This window comes from Microtus pennsylvanicus, chromosome 8 (genome assembly GCF_037038515.1).
Source record: "Microtus pennsylvanicus isolate mMicPen1 chromosome 8, mMicPen1.hap1, whole genome shotgun sequence".
Taxonomy (NCBI): Eukaryota; Metazoa; Chordata; class Mammalia; order Rodentia; family Cricetidae; genus Microtus; species Microtus pennsylvanicus.
In genome coordinates, this window is record NC_134586.1 from 75,050,296 (window position 1) to 75,063,345 (window position 13,050).

The 13,050-nt window shown below is 43.0% G+C and overlaps 1 protein-coding gene across 1 annotated transcript in view; it reads right to left on the bottom strand.

The window, feature by feature from the left end:
• The window catches only part of Eif2ak3 (eukaryotic translation initiation factor 2 alpha kinase 3), a 71,038-nt gene that overhangs the window by 39,549 nt on the left and 18,439 nt on the right, over positions 1-13,050 (bottom strand). The window lies entirely within an intron of this gene.

Genomic DNA, 13,050 nt, shown 5'->3' on the forward strand with positions numbered 1-13,050 from the left:
AGATAAAGGGCACAGGAAAATGTGGGTTGAGTGAGAAGGAAATGTCAATAAAGAACTCATGGCAGATCCTGCTGGGAACGTTACTAACAGCAGGGCAAAGCTCTCAACATGAGATAGTGGACCATGTTGACATCTGGCGAACAAGCTTGCAAAAGTCTCTGGGTAGAAATGACCTGGTCACTAGTGAGGCACCAGGCAGAAAGTGGACAGGCTGGGGACAACAGTGGAGGCACAACTAGCAGGCACAAGACAAAGACTACTTAGCACTGAAGGAAGTGAGGAAGTTGTCAGAACAGTGGAAACTGGGAGGTTTCAGTGGTGGCTTCGCTGGACTGCGTGAGCCGAAGAAAGGAAATCGGGGCATGATCCACGGTTTCTGGCCATGAATGTCTTAGGAATTTTAGTACAGATTCTCATGGCATTCACCTGCTGGCACTAAAAATAAAATGTCACCAACTCCAATTAATGACACAATTCCTACCTCGATCAATCAGGCTTAAAACTTTGGGAAGAGAGAATATGAAAGAGTTACAGACAGCAAACAAACCCTTCAAACAAACGTCAGCCTCACTGCTTTAACACAGAGTTCTCCTGGATGCCCTTGTTTCTGAAGCAGCAGGCTCGCTTTCAGTAGTTCTAGGTTGGCATTAACTCACTCTCTATGCTTCCCAAATCTCTGCCTTAAACTTTGGGGGTCTGGAAGACCGGTGGAGACACTGTCCTAATTCACTGCTTTCATACTGTAGTTCAGATCCTTACTGCATCTGACCTGAGCTCTTATAATACACTTTCCTTCAGACTAAGCTGATGTATCTTCTAGATTAATCACTCTGGCCCCATTAAGCTTGTTATGACAATATTGAAAAATCTTCAATGGCTCTTTATTATCTTCTTACTAAAGACCCCAAATCCTACGGTCTTGAAGTACAGTAGAGGACATCCAAAGTCCCGTGTGACCTCTAGCAACCTTTCTGTCACTTTGTCTCTTTCCCTTTTCCCTGTGGTGGGCAGAAATCTGGCACGGTTACTTAACCAAACATTACCAATCCTCTTACCTCTCATCAATTCATTGACAATGTGTTTCTTCTCCCCAGAACACTTTATACACCTGCCCACTAAAACCTTACCCGGCCTTCTACCTGGTATCACTGATCTGTTTCAAAATCTAAGAAAATACCGGCAGTGAACACTTACAGACAATGTTCCATCCTATAGATTGTGCTTTTTTTTTTTTAGCTGTTAGGGACTGAAGTAAAGGTCTCAGGCACCCAGGCAATGGGCTAGTGCCCTACTCTCCAGCTCCTCTGCTTTCATATCTGTTTTCTTCAGATTTATTCATTTTATGTGTTTTACCTGTGTGTGTGTGTGTGTGTGTGTGTGTGTGTGTGTGTGTGTGTGTGTGTGTGTGTATACCATGTATATTCAGTGCCATGGTGGTCAGAAGAGAGTATTGGACCCTTTGGAGCTGGAGTTACAGATGGTTGTGAGTTTCCATGGGGCACCAGAACCTGAACTCAGGCCTTTTGCAAGAGCAGTCAGCGATTTATTTATTTATTTATTTATTTAGAGACAGAGTTTTACAGTATAGCCCTGGCTGTCCAGGTTGGCCTTGAACTCACAGAGATCCACCTGCCTCTGTCTCCCGAGTGCTGGGATCAAAGGCATGTGCCGTCACCACCTACAACAGCCAATGCTCTTAACCACTGAGTTCTCTCTAGCTCCCTCTGTATCCACTTTTGCTGGGATAGGAGTGGAACCCGGGGCCTCCGACACACTAGGTGAGTGCTCTGCCACTGGACTGTGCTTCACTTCCTGTGGGAACTAAAGTCGAGACTCTATTATGTTCTCAAAACTGTTTACCAGGCATAGAAATGTTTACAATTTGTCTGTACCCAGTGACTATAATAAAAGTAAATGCTACTAAAAAAAAAATAAAAAGAGGAATTCCTGAACTCAAACCAATAAAAAAAAATTACCAATGAAAAATAAAAACAGAAAGGTTGGAATTTGGAACAGTATCATTTTGTAATCATGAAAGTAAAGTTTAGATCAGATAAGAATTATCAATGTTAATTCTAGGCAGAAATTTTGACAAGGATATTTACATGGTTTTTCTGTTGTAGTTTTGAAACAGTTTTCATATTGTAGCCGAGGCTGGCCTCAAGCTCAGAGCAACCCTTCTGCATGTTTTCCAAGTGCTGTGATTACCAGGCATGTGCCACCATAGCTAGCTAATACCTTATTTTTTAAATAAGCTCTCCAAAAATATTGGAATATGCCACCTGATATTACTTAGTTTAAAATTACTATTTATTCTCTGCTTCCTTGTATCTCTCTTAAACTTTATTTATTTTATGTGTATTGGTTTCTTGCCTGCGTTTGTATCTGTGCATTACCTGTGTGAATTACAGGCAGCTGTGAGCTGCCGAGAATTGAGCCCAGGTCCTCTAGAAGAGCACAACCACTGAGCCATTTCTCCAGCCTTTTTCCTTATATTTCTTGATAACATCATATTGCATTTAAAACAATTAACTTTATATTTGTAGAATGTCTGACTTAAAGTTGTCATTAAAACAAATTTTTGCTGTGATAAAGATGCAACGCAATACAATATGTAGATGCTATGCCATTTTAAGATACAAATTAAGTATTTACTGCTGTTTACCTTCCATCGTATGTTAGGAATTTGACATTCTACACAACAGGATGGAAGATTCAAATTACAGTAAATGCAAAGGGGTTGGGGGATCACTGGCACCAAAGGAAGAATCGCTGGGTCTGCCACCAGCAGTGAGCATCTCCTTTGGCATGTTTCTCCCACTAACAACTCTTTTCCCTACAGTAGCAGCTGGTCTTAGGGAATGAAAGCACCGGCTCCTAACTGCAAAAGGCAGCTGACAAACTAATGCGAACTGAAATTCAAGAACGACCTAGGCATCTCCAAAGCAACAGAAAATTAATCTCCAGTTAAAACAAATGTTTTAAACAACCAAGATGGTTTGAGATGACTGACCACAGCGGTAACTCAGCAAACACAAACCTAAGACAGAGGAATTGGGATTCAGTATTGAGTCATTCTGTCACACTTCTGGATTATGATTTTAGAAGTTTATTTTTCAGTAGCTGCTCTTCTCTGATTGGCTGCTGATGAGTCATACTTGAGGCTGGTGACCTTTGCACCAATCTCTTCAAAGCCTTTCAGGCTGTGGATATGAAAGCAGATGGTGCTTTTCCTGGAGAGCCTGAGCAGATCTATATGCATGCAGTTCAGGTAGAGATGACATCACCCCTCACAATAGCATTACCTCATCCTCTAAGCAAAGGAATGAGTCACTCCGACAGTCAGCTCTGAACCTCTTGACAGAAAAAAATGTAGGTTGCTGCTGATGCCCCAGCACATTCCACCCATCTGTCACCGTGAGCAGCTATCTGTTCCGATCCGCCGCTCTGCAGATGAGGCTAATTATGGGACCTGCGTTTCCCTTTGGTCATTTAAAAAAGTATAAATTCTTGCTGTTTTGTTATTTATTTCCTCTATTTGTTTCCCCCTGTTCGTAATTTTAAAACAAAAGATCTGTCACATTGGCTAGCAAGCTCAGAAAAGATCTAGAGCCTCTTTCTATGCAATTACCAAGAATTAACAGCTGAGCAAAGTAATCTGACTTCTGTTACTGAAATAAAGCTAAGCGCACACAGGTACACGTGTAACCAGAACTGTTGTCTAAAAGACTACAGTGGAAATAAGAACTTTGATTGTCCCTGGGAAAAGGAACCTCAATTGAATAAGAGAAAAAAAAAACATTAAAATGAACACCAGAAAAAAAAAATCCAGCTGCCTGGGACTGTTTCTTACTTAGTTCTCCCTTGCTTTCTATGTGGCCAAGTATTCAATGCGAATTTACTGTGAAATATTTCAAACATGAAATGCATCAAGGCCAATACAGCAACCCACATGCATTGGTTTCCAGTAACTACTGGTACTTTCCCAGACTGTCCCAAAGATAAACTTTACCATGAGGAATCCCACATTTCCACATCCTACCTGATTCCCCACACTCCAGTAAGAGCCTCTTTCATTCCTCTTTTTCTGAAATTTTTTAAAAATTATTTTCCATTTTACTCTACATATATGGGCATTTTACCTGAACATGTGTCTTGCTGGCTGGTGATGTAGAAGAGGGCATTGGAACCGCTGGCCCCGGAGTGACAGACAGTTGTGTGGCACTAGGTGAGAGCTGGGGACTGAACCTGGACCCTCTGCAGGAGCAGCTCCTGAGCCCTCTCTAGCCCCATCGCTCACGTTAGAAGGTCCCACAGTCAGAACGTCCCACATTCTTTAGCTTCTTCTTTTAACCTACGTACTTCCTGGAACATGTATTTCTTAACTGGTGTTATTTCCTATAATGTTAGGAATCTGTGAACTGTGCAAGCTGAGTCTTGCCCAATCAGTTTCATTAAGAAAAGTCTTATCACAACGCAGTTATACATTTTTTAATTTGCATATCATCCGTGGTCACTCCTGAGCTCCACCTGCATTCACTACACTTACAGTAATCATCCTAACAGCAACAGAGGCCATGTGTTCCCCGTGCCTACGGTATTTACCATCTGGACCTTCACATAAAAAGCGCAGTGACTTCTGGGTTATGCCACGCTATAGTGGGAACAGCATTTGCGTGCTCCACTTTTAGTAAAGTTGTTACCAACCAGTGAGTTCTAGGGAGTCAGCTAACTTTCCCCATTTAAAAACGACCCATCAGTTTTTCATTCTAGTACTGGCTGATGATTCTATTATTCATCTAAACAAAATAAAATAGTGATTTCTAATTCTATCGCTTATTCTGTACTTATCAGCTATTTTTTTTTCTATAATGAATTTCCACTTGTCCTGCTTTGGAAGCCAGATGTGTATACACAGCTAATTGTCAGTAGTGACGGAGACATTAACCATCACCAAATCTCCGAAGTAGTACCCAGTAGTAATTCATGCACAGCGGGACTAAACATTGAAGATGGCTCCTGGGACTTACTGCCGCCAGTCTGCTCTGGAACCCAAACGGAAACACACTGACTGGGCAGTTACAGAAGTCAGGCTCCAGATGCAGGCTGGGAGAGAAAGAATGAAGAAGGAAAAGGGAAAGAGGAAGTGGGGTAAGGATGAAAATTATCACATGCTGTTTCAACAAGGAGGAACCAACAGAGAGAGCAATGGAAACAGCTGGAAAAGACCTTTTCCTTGGAGCACCTACCACAGGGAACACACTCCTGCCCACCCCCATCACGACAGGGGCATCTATAGCACTCTACAGTAACAACAAAGACTGGGAACTCATTATGCTGGAAGGGGAAGACTGGTGGGCGGCACTTATCCAAAGCACCGAGCTGGACACTCTGCTTTACCACACACCGCTTGCTTCATCTGAAGCCAGGGCTCACGACAGAATGTTCTGCACCTCACCCAGTCTCACTCCTCAAGTCCCTCCATCACTACACATTCACTGGGAGACCACGGGGAAAAACTGACACTTCGATGCTTTACATTCCTTACACTGACTTATTTCAGGTGATTTCTTTAATTACTCCACAACTACTTTATTTATCTAAAAATCAAAGTTTAGTGGGGGGAGGGCACATGCGCCACCGTGAGTGAGGTCAGAAGACAACCTGCAGGAACCAGGTCTCTTCTTCCACTATGCGGACTCCAGGAATCAAGCTCAGGGCGACAGGCTTGGTGTCAGGTCTCTTTACCAGCTGGGCCATCCTGCCAGCCCTTCCACAACTATTTTAGAAAGATAGACCTCTTCTGCTCTGTAAATTACTGATGAATGTTTCACTTTGGCTATCTAATAAACAGGCTTGCTCACGTCTCCTCTTCAAGCTTTCCCAAATCCTCTACAATCAAAATGGAAAGGATTTTTGACACTCTCTTTGCTGTGAGAATTCTGGAGACTCATGAATCAGGGGCTGTCTACAAAAGAGGCATCTGGCAATGATTCGCCAACTATTCCTAGTTGTAAAATATTTATATTTAAAGTATTTAAAGTAGGGGATGAGAATGTAGTTCAATTGGTAGAATGCTTGCCTAGCATGGGTTCTGTTCCCAGGACTGCAGAAAACTGGGTAATCCCACCATTCAGGAAGTAGAGACAGCAGGATCAGGTGTTCAAGGCTCTCCTTATCAGCACACTGAGTTCAAGGCTAGCCTGGGATACACGAGACCAGTTAAAAAAATATATAAAAATAAAGTTTAAAAAATATGTATTAGCACCAAGTAGCAGTAGAGAAATTGGAAGGAATGCAGAAAAATCTGTAAAACCATAAAACCAGCCTATCTGTAAAATATTGTCATCTCTGCTCATCTCCATCTCAATTTTAAGAAACTGGATTCTAAAGTCTGGTCTTCAGTTGCTGGTGTCCTTTTTCTCCTCAACGCTTCCCCAGGACACTAACACTGCTCTGTGTGCAGCTCCGAGCTCACCCCTGGGAGTGCAAGACCTGTACAGTCAAACATCTCCTTAGCAGGAGAGGGCCCTGCAAGTGAACTACGTATCTCAGCCCTTTCTTCCCTTCCCTTCTCCTGTTCTTCCTTTTAGAGACATGGTTTCACTAGGGTACCCAGCCTAGCCTTGATTTCTAGATTTTCTTACTATTGCCTCTGAAAGGCTAGGACCACAGAAATACACCACACACCCAGCTCTACTTCTCTTCTTAATTCACTACTAAATCCCCTTTTGGCCTGTGCATTCATAAAAGGCCCCTCTTTAAACTTCTCATGAACTCATCACTCAATTTCCACCATTGTCACAGGAGTCCAAATTACCATCCTCATCTAGTGCAACCTCAACTGGTCCAGCTTGCTTCTGAGCTTGGACTGGTCCTTCCTCTCCAATTAAGTTACTTTCTCACCTAAATTCCTTCAGTGGTTCCCGTAAGCTCCAGATGAAACACAAAGGCCTAACAGTCTACATGCACACAACTTTGAATACCAAGATCTCATCTGATCTCCGAAGCTAAGCAGGTCCAGGCCGGTTAGTACTGGGGTAACAGATGCCTCACGTAATTTGCTAGACCTAGCATATCCACCCCACTCATCAACTCACCTCTGCTGCTCTCCCTTACTGTTACTTCACTCCTTTTGGTCTCCTAAGCACGCTACAGCCCTCACCACCATAACCCTCATTCCTCTTCCAGGGCATTCCTTTCCCTCCCCTCTCCACCCTTCCGCTGAGCAGTTTCTCTTCATCATTTAATTCTGAGAAGCCTTCTCTGACCACCAGACCTGGTGAGCAGCCATCCTTGCTCTATGTCCTCTTACTGCTCTATCTTGTCTTCAGCAGTTACTGCACTCAATATACTATATTCATACACACAAATATATTTATTCATAACCCTTGGGATATCTTTTTAAAAGGCTACATGACTTTGGAAAGAGGGAAAAGAATAAACAAGAAGACTGAAGTATTTATTCATCTAGAGACAAGTTTTTCTTAAATAGCCCTGGCTTTCCTTGAACTCACTTCCTGCCTGAGTGCCGCCATGCCCCATGCTGGGATTTCAGGTACAAGTATTTGAAAACTGTATGGAATATTGAAAAGAAGAAAGGAACCGCAGGAAGCCTTTGGGCTGCGCTGGCTCCACAGCAACAGACAAAGCTCTAAACTTCCTTGAGTTACAGATGACTGTGACGTTGGTTCTGGGACTCAAACCTAGGTCCTCCAGAAGAGCAGCCCACTGAGCCATCTCTCGGGAACCAAGAAGTTATATTTCTAATAATTTCAATTTTTTTTAAGATTTATTTACTTATTATGTACACAGTGTTCAGCCTCCATGTATGCCTGCAGGCCAGAAGAGGGTGCCAGATCTCATTATAGATGGTTGTGAATCACCATGTGGGTTGCTGGGAATTGAACTCAGGACCTCTGGAAGAGCAGTCAGTGCTCTTAACCTCTGAGCCATCTCTCCAGCCCCATAATTTCAATTCTTTAAAGATGATGTGCTATGCATAGGACATAAAATGGTAACTTTTAAAAATTTTGAGACAGGGTCTCATGCAGCCTAGGCTGGCCTTGAACCCCCTATGTGGTCAAAGATGATACTGAACTTTGATCCTCCTGCTTCCATTTTTAGACTGCTGGGATCACAGGCCTGTCCACCACTACTGTTTATGCAGAGGTGGTGACTGAAGCCGGGGATTTTTGCACTTTACCAGCTGAGCTATATCCTCAACCAAAAGTGGCAACTCTTACTTAACTAAAACGAACCATTGACGACACTGCCACTTTAGCATTTGTGACTTAGTAGGAAGAAGCCCCAAGAACGCAGTGGGGGCACACACCTTTAATTTCGGCACTTGGGAGCCAGAGGTGAGCAGATCTCTCAGTTCAAGGCTAGCCTGGTCTACAGGGCGAGTTCCAGGACAGCCAGGGCTGTTACACAGAGAAACCCTGTCTCAAAAAAAATCGATAGGTAGGTAGATAAACAGATAGATAGATGTATTATTATTATGTATTATAGAAATTCTTATTGTATTATAGAAATACTGTCTTTACTTCCCCTTACACGCCAAAATCACTATGATGGGGAAGTAAAAATAAGATTGCTAAGGAATCCCTGGAGATTGTGCCTCCCAGATGATGGAGAGGCTTCACGGCTAACGAGAGCTGGAGTTCCAGCAGGAGGGGTTATGAGAACTTCCGGGCACATCCAGTTATTAGGATACACCCAAAGTTACATGCTCAAAAGAAAGGAAAACAACTGCCTGGCAAGCCTGGAGCCCACATAAAAGTGAACGGAGAGAACTGCCTCTACCTCCACACTAGTGCTGTGGCCATGTGACCTCCCCACGTCTCACACACACATACACACACACAACCACTAAAAATCAAAAACTAAAATGTAGAGATTAAACACTCTAGAAATGATTTGGTGTTTATTATCTTCAAAATTGTAAATCAATCTCAAGAACAGACCTATAAAATGTCACAAGGAAAATGACTACAGTATCTATTTAAGCATGCCTGTCTCACTCTTGATGAAAGAACAGTGATTCTAATAACCGACTCTGTCTTCACCCTGACTAATCGACACTTAGAAAAGCAATACACAGGAAGAGCCCGTTTCCTAAACAATAGCTGGGGGGTAATCTCAATTTCTCATTTGGCAGCATGTGTGCTAGAATAAATTAGTTTAGTTCACAGAATTGCTTTCAGCCACACAAGGGCTTAATAAAAATTAAATGAAAACAGTTTCATTTCTATAGTTAAAAGCAATTAAGCATTTAGATATTGGCTTGCTGCATAATTGACAGTTAACTCTTCAAAATGAATTTCATAGCTGATGACTTAAGTCATTTGAAAAGCACCTTTTAATGTTCAAATCAAAGGAAATGTGGGTCAGGCACACGGGTGCATGCCTGTAACCCCAAGACTGGGAAGACTGAGAAGAGTAAAGAAGTGGCGGGCAGCCTGGACTACTATGTTCCAGGCCAGCATAGGTCTGGTTCCTAACAGGATATCTGTCACCCTTTCCTGGTTTCCATGGGCAACAGGCACACATACATACATACAAATACTCATACACTTAAAATAAAAATAAACAAATCTTTGAAGATTGTCTAATTCATTCTAAAAGTTGACAAGTTCTTTAAAAAGATTGATTGTGTGTGTGTGTGTATTGAGAGAGAGAAGACAGGCAGACAAAAAGACAGAAGATAGGGAGAGAGAGAGAGAGAGAGAGAGAGAGCGCAGATTGTCTTTTTTTCTGAGGGGAAATGGGGTGGGGATTAAGACAGCGTTTCACTTTGCGGTCTGGGTTGGCCTTGAACCCAAATCTGAGATAACAGACATGCCCCACCCATCCTAACTGAGTTCTAATAAAATAATATTCAGTTTCTATGGATGATTTGTGAACAAATCATAATTAGTAACTATGAAAGATGCACTGTTTATCTGGGTGTGTATACACAGTTGCTTTCATGATGTCTGTGACAGGATCTCAATCATGCTGGTTTCAAACTCATTAATCTCCTGCCTCAGCATCTTAAGAGCTGGGGTTATCAAGTACTTGGAGTATAGGTGTGTGCCACCATGCTCAGCTCCAGGTGTGTGCTACCATGCTCAGCTCCAGGTGTGCTCAGCTCTAGGTGTGTGCTACCATGCTCAGCTCTAGGTGTGTGCTACCATGCTCAGCTCCAGGTGTGCTCAGCTCCAGGTGTGTGCTACCATGCTCAGCTCTAGGTGTGTGCTACCATGCTCAGCTCCAGGTGTGCTCAGCTCTAGGTGTGTGCTACCATGCTCAGCTCTAGGTGTGTGCTACCATGCTCAGCTCCAGGTGTGCTCAGCTCCAGGTGTGTGCCACCATGCTCAGCTCCAGGTGTGTGCTACCATGCTCAGCTCCAGGTGTGTGCTACCATGCTCAGCTCCAGGTGTGCTCAGCTCCAGGTGTGTGCCATCTTTTCAAAGGTATTCCATTTAACCAGTGTGGTGGGGGCATGCTTGCAATCCGCTACTGTGATGGCAGCGGCAGGAAGCCCCTGTGCCAGACAGGGTGAAGGAGAGTTGGTAAAACACCCTCTCCTCCCCAAGAGCACCATGTCATTGCTGTCTGTTTGTCTCTGTCTGTTTATGCACCTGTTTGAAGCAGAAAGGCTCATCACCTGGGGAAAATCATGTCTAAAATAAAGTAAAACTCTGAATTCTAACTAAGTGTCAACTAACAATAGAATTGCTTGCTCTTTTTAGGAGGAAAGGAGGGCACAGTGCAAAAATAGAAAACAATATGATATGTCTAAAGTCTAAGTAAAAAGGTAAAAATCTAAGTAAAGATAAAAATAGCCATCTAAGTAAGTTCAAGTCAATTGAACATATACATATTTGGAACGTTCTTCATAAAGGCATCCTCAATAAACATAAGGACTAACTGGGTAGTTACAGAAGTGCCCCAAGACACAGAGAAATGAGAGCTCAAAAACATCTAGTCTATTGAAATTTATTTGGTTGGTTAATGGATTGAGACAGGGTCTCACTATGTAGCCCTGGCTGGCCTGGAACTCATTATGTAGACCAGGCTAGCTCTGAACTCACAGATTTCTTACTTGCTTCTGTTTCTGTGCTGGGCTTGAAGAAAAGCATGTGCCACCATGCCCAACCCATCCACGGAATTTTTGTTTTTTACTTACATTCACTTAAAGTGTGTGTGTCTGTGTGTGCGTGCACATGCCACGGCATGAGGGTGGTGGGGGACGGAGGGCAACTGGAGGTTCTCTCTTTTCACCATATGGGTCTGGATCAAAGCCAGGTCCTCGGGCTTAGCAGCAAGTCCCTTTACCAACTGAGCCACCTTGACAGTTCTAGTCTATTTAGATTTGTGTGGCCCAAAAGTGCCCACAAACCTCAAAAAAAAAAATCTCCTACAGAACAAATTTATTAAAATAAAATTTTAGGACAGTGAGGAATCATAATTAAATCTCCACACTTTTTAAAGGTTGAGCCTATATTTAAATTACCACAGGAAAAGCAAATCAGATTTCATATCAGGAGGTCCTTCTGAAAAGTTAAAACACGTGTCTTAGCTACTGGCTGTCCAAAATAGTGGGTGTAATCTGCTAAAGCCCCCAGAGTGAATCCAGGCTCCCCAGTCATCCTAATACACACTCAGAGGCACAGTTGTACTTTGGTTTCATACTGACATTCTTCTGAGGAAGTTTTGTAGGTGCTTTGTAAACAGGAAAGAGTGCAAATGAGGTGTGTAACGCATGACACCTCAGCCTTCCTGCCACATGCAATTTCTAAATATAATACAAAATATTTGCTCCTATGGAGCTATCACTCTCCTTTGTACACCAGGAATTTCACTGACATAGTCAAAACACCAATAAAGCAACACACTACACAACAAAACACACTAAACAGTAAAACAACACACTAGTTTACAGACCCCTTTGGAATAGAAAGAGTTCATGTCATCAGAACAAGCCAGGATGCAATGAGTCTGAACCTAGCAGGATAATAAGTAATGAATTTGTACTTTTAATGAAAAAATAGTGTGTGTGCATATGGGTTATGTGCATGTATGTGCCTGGGGTGTTTGGGGGGGGATATACACATGTGAGCATGTGCAAGTGGAGGCCAGAGGTCAACCTTGAGTAGCTTCATCAGTCACTGATTGAGCCAGAGTAGCTGACCAGAAAGTCTGGGGTCCTCCAGTCTTCACTTCCCCAGCACTAGGATTACAAGACTTTATCATTACATCCAGCTATCACCTGGGTGCTGGGGGATCCCAAGTCCTCACACTTACACAGCAAGAACTTTACCTTGCCAGCTTATACAAGCTTCTTTTTGTCTTTTCTTTTTTTTTTTCACAAGGGTTCCTGGAATCCAAGCTGACTTTTAACCCTCATTTCTCCCCAGTCCTGCCCCAAGTGCTTGGGTTGATGGCATGCACCATGTGCCCAGCTTTATCTGTGTCTTCTGAGACTGGTTCTCACTGTATGACCCACGCTGGTATAGAAATCATTATTCTCCTGCTTCAGTCTTTGGAATACAGAGATTACAGTTGTGTACCAATGTATGGCCATATATGACAAACAGACAGAGCTGAGAGAAACCAAGCGTCCAACACAGGAGGACCCAGGTGGAGTCACGCCTCTATTTACTGTCACTGGGGAGACAGGTCCCATATGCCCATGCCGATTCTTCCTGCCCACTTTAACTAGCCGTCCTCTTACGTGGTCGCTGCCCACTAAGCCCTGTATTTACAGGAGGATACAATAGCCTCCAGAAAACATTGTTCCACATGGTCCTGGAAGATACTGCCTGCAGTTCAGGGCATTTCTGTAGTAGTAGTTTGCCTAACCTCCTTTTTTCCTTTTCTTTTTGGAGATAGAATTTTACTATACATGAAGCCTTGGCTGGCCTGGAACTCAAGACTATGTTGATCTCAAAGAGATCCAACTGCCTCTGCCTCCCCAGTTCCAGGATTAAAGGTGCACACTACCACACCCAGCCCTAGTCCACCTTCTAAACATAACTTGTAAATTCTGGGTAGTATGAG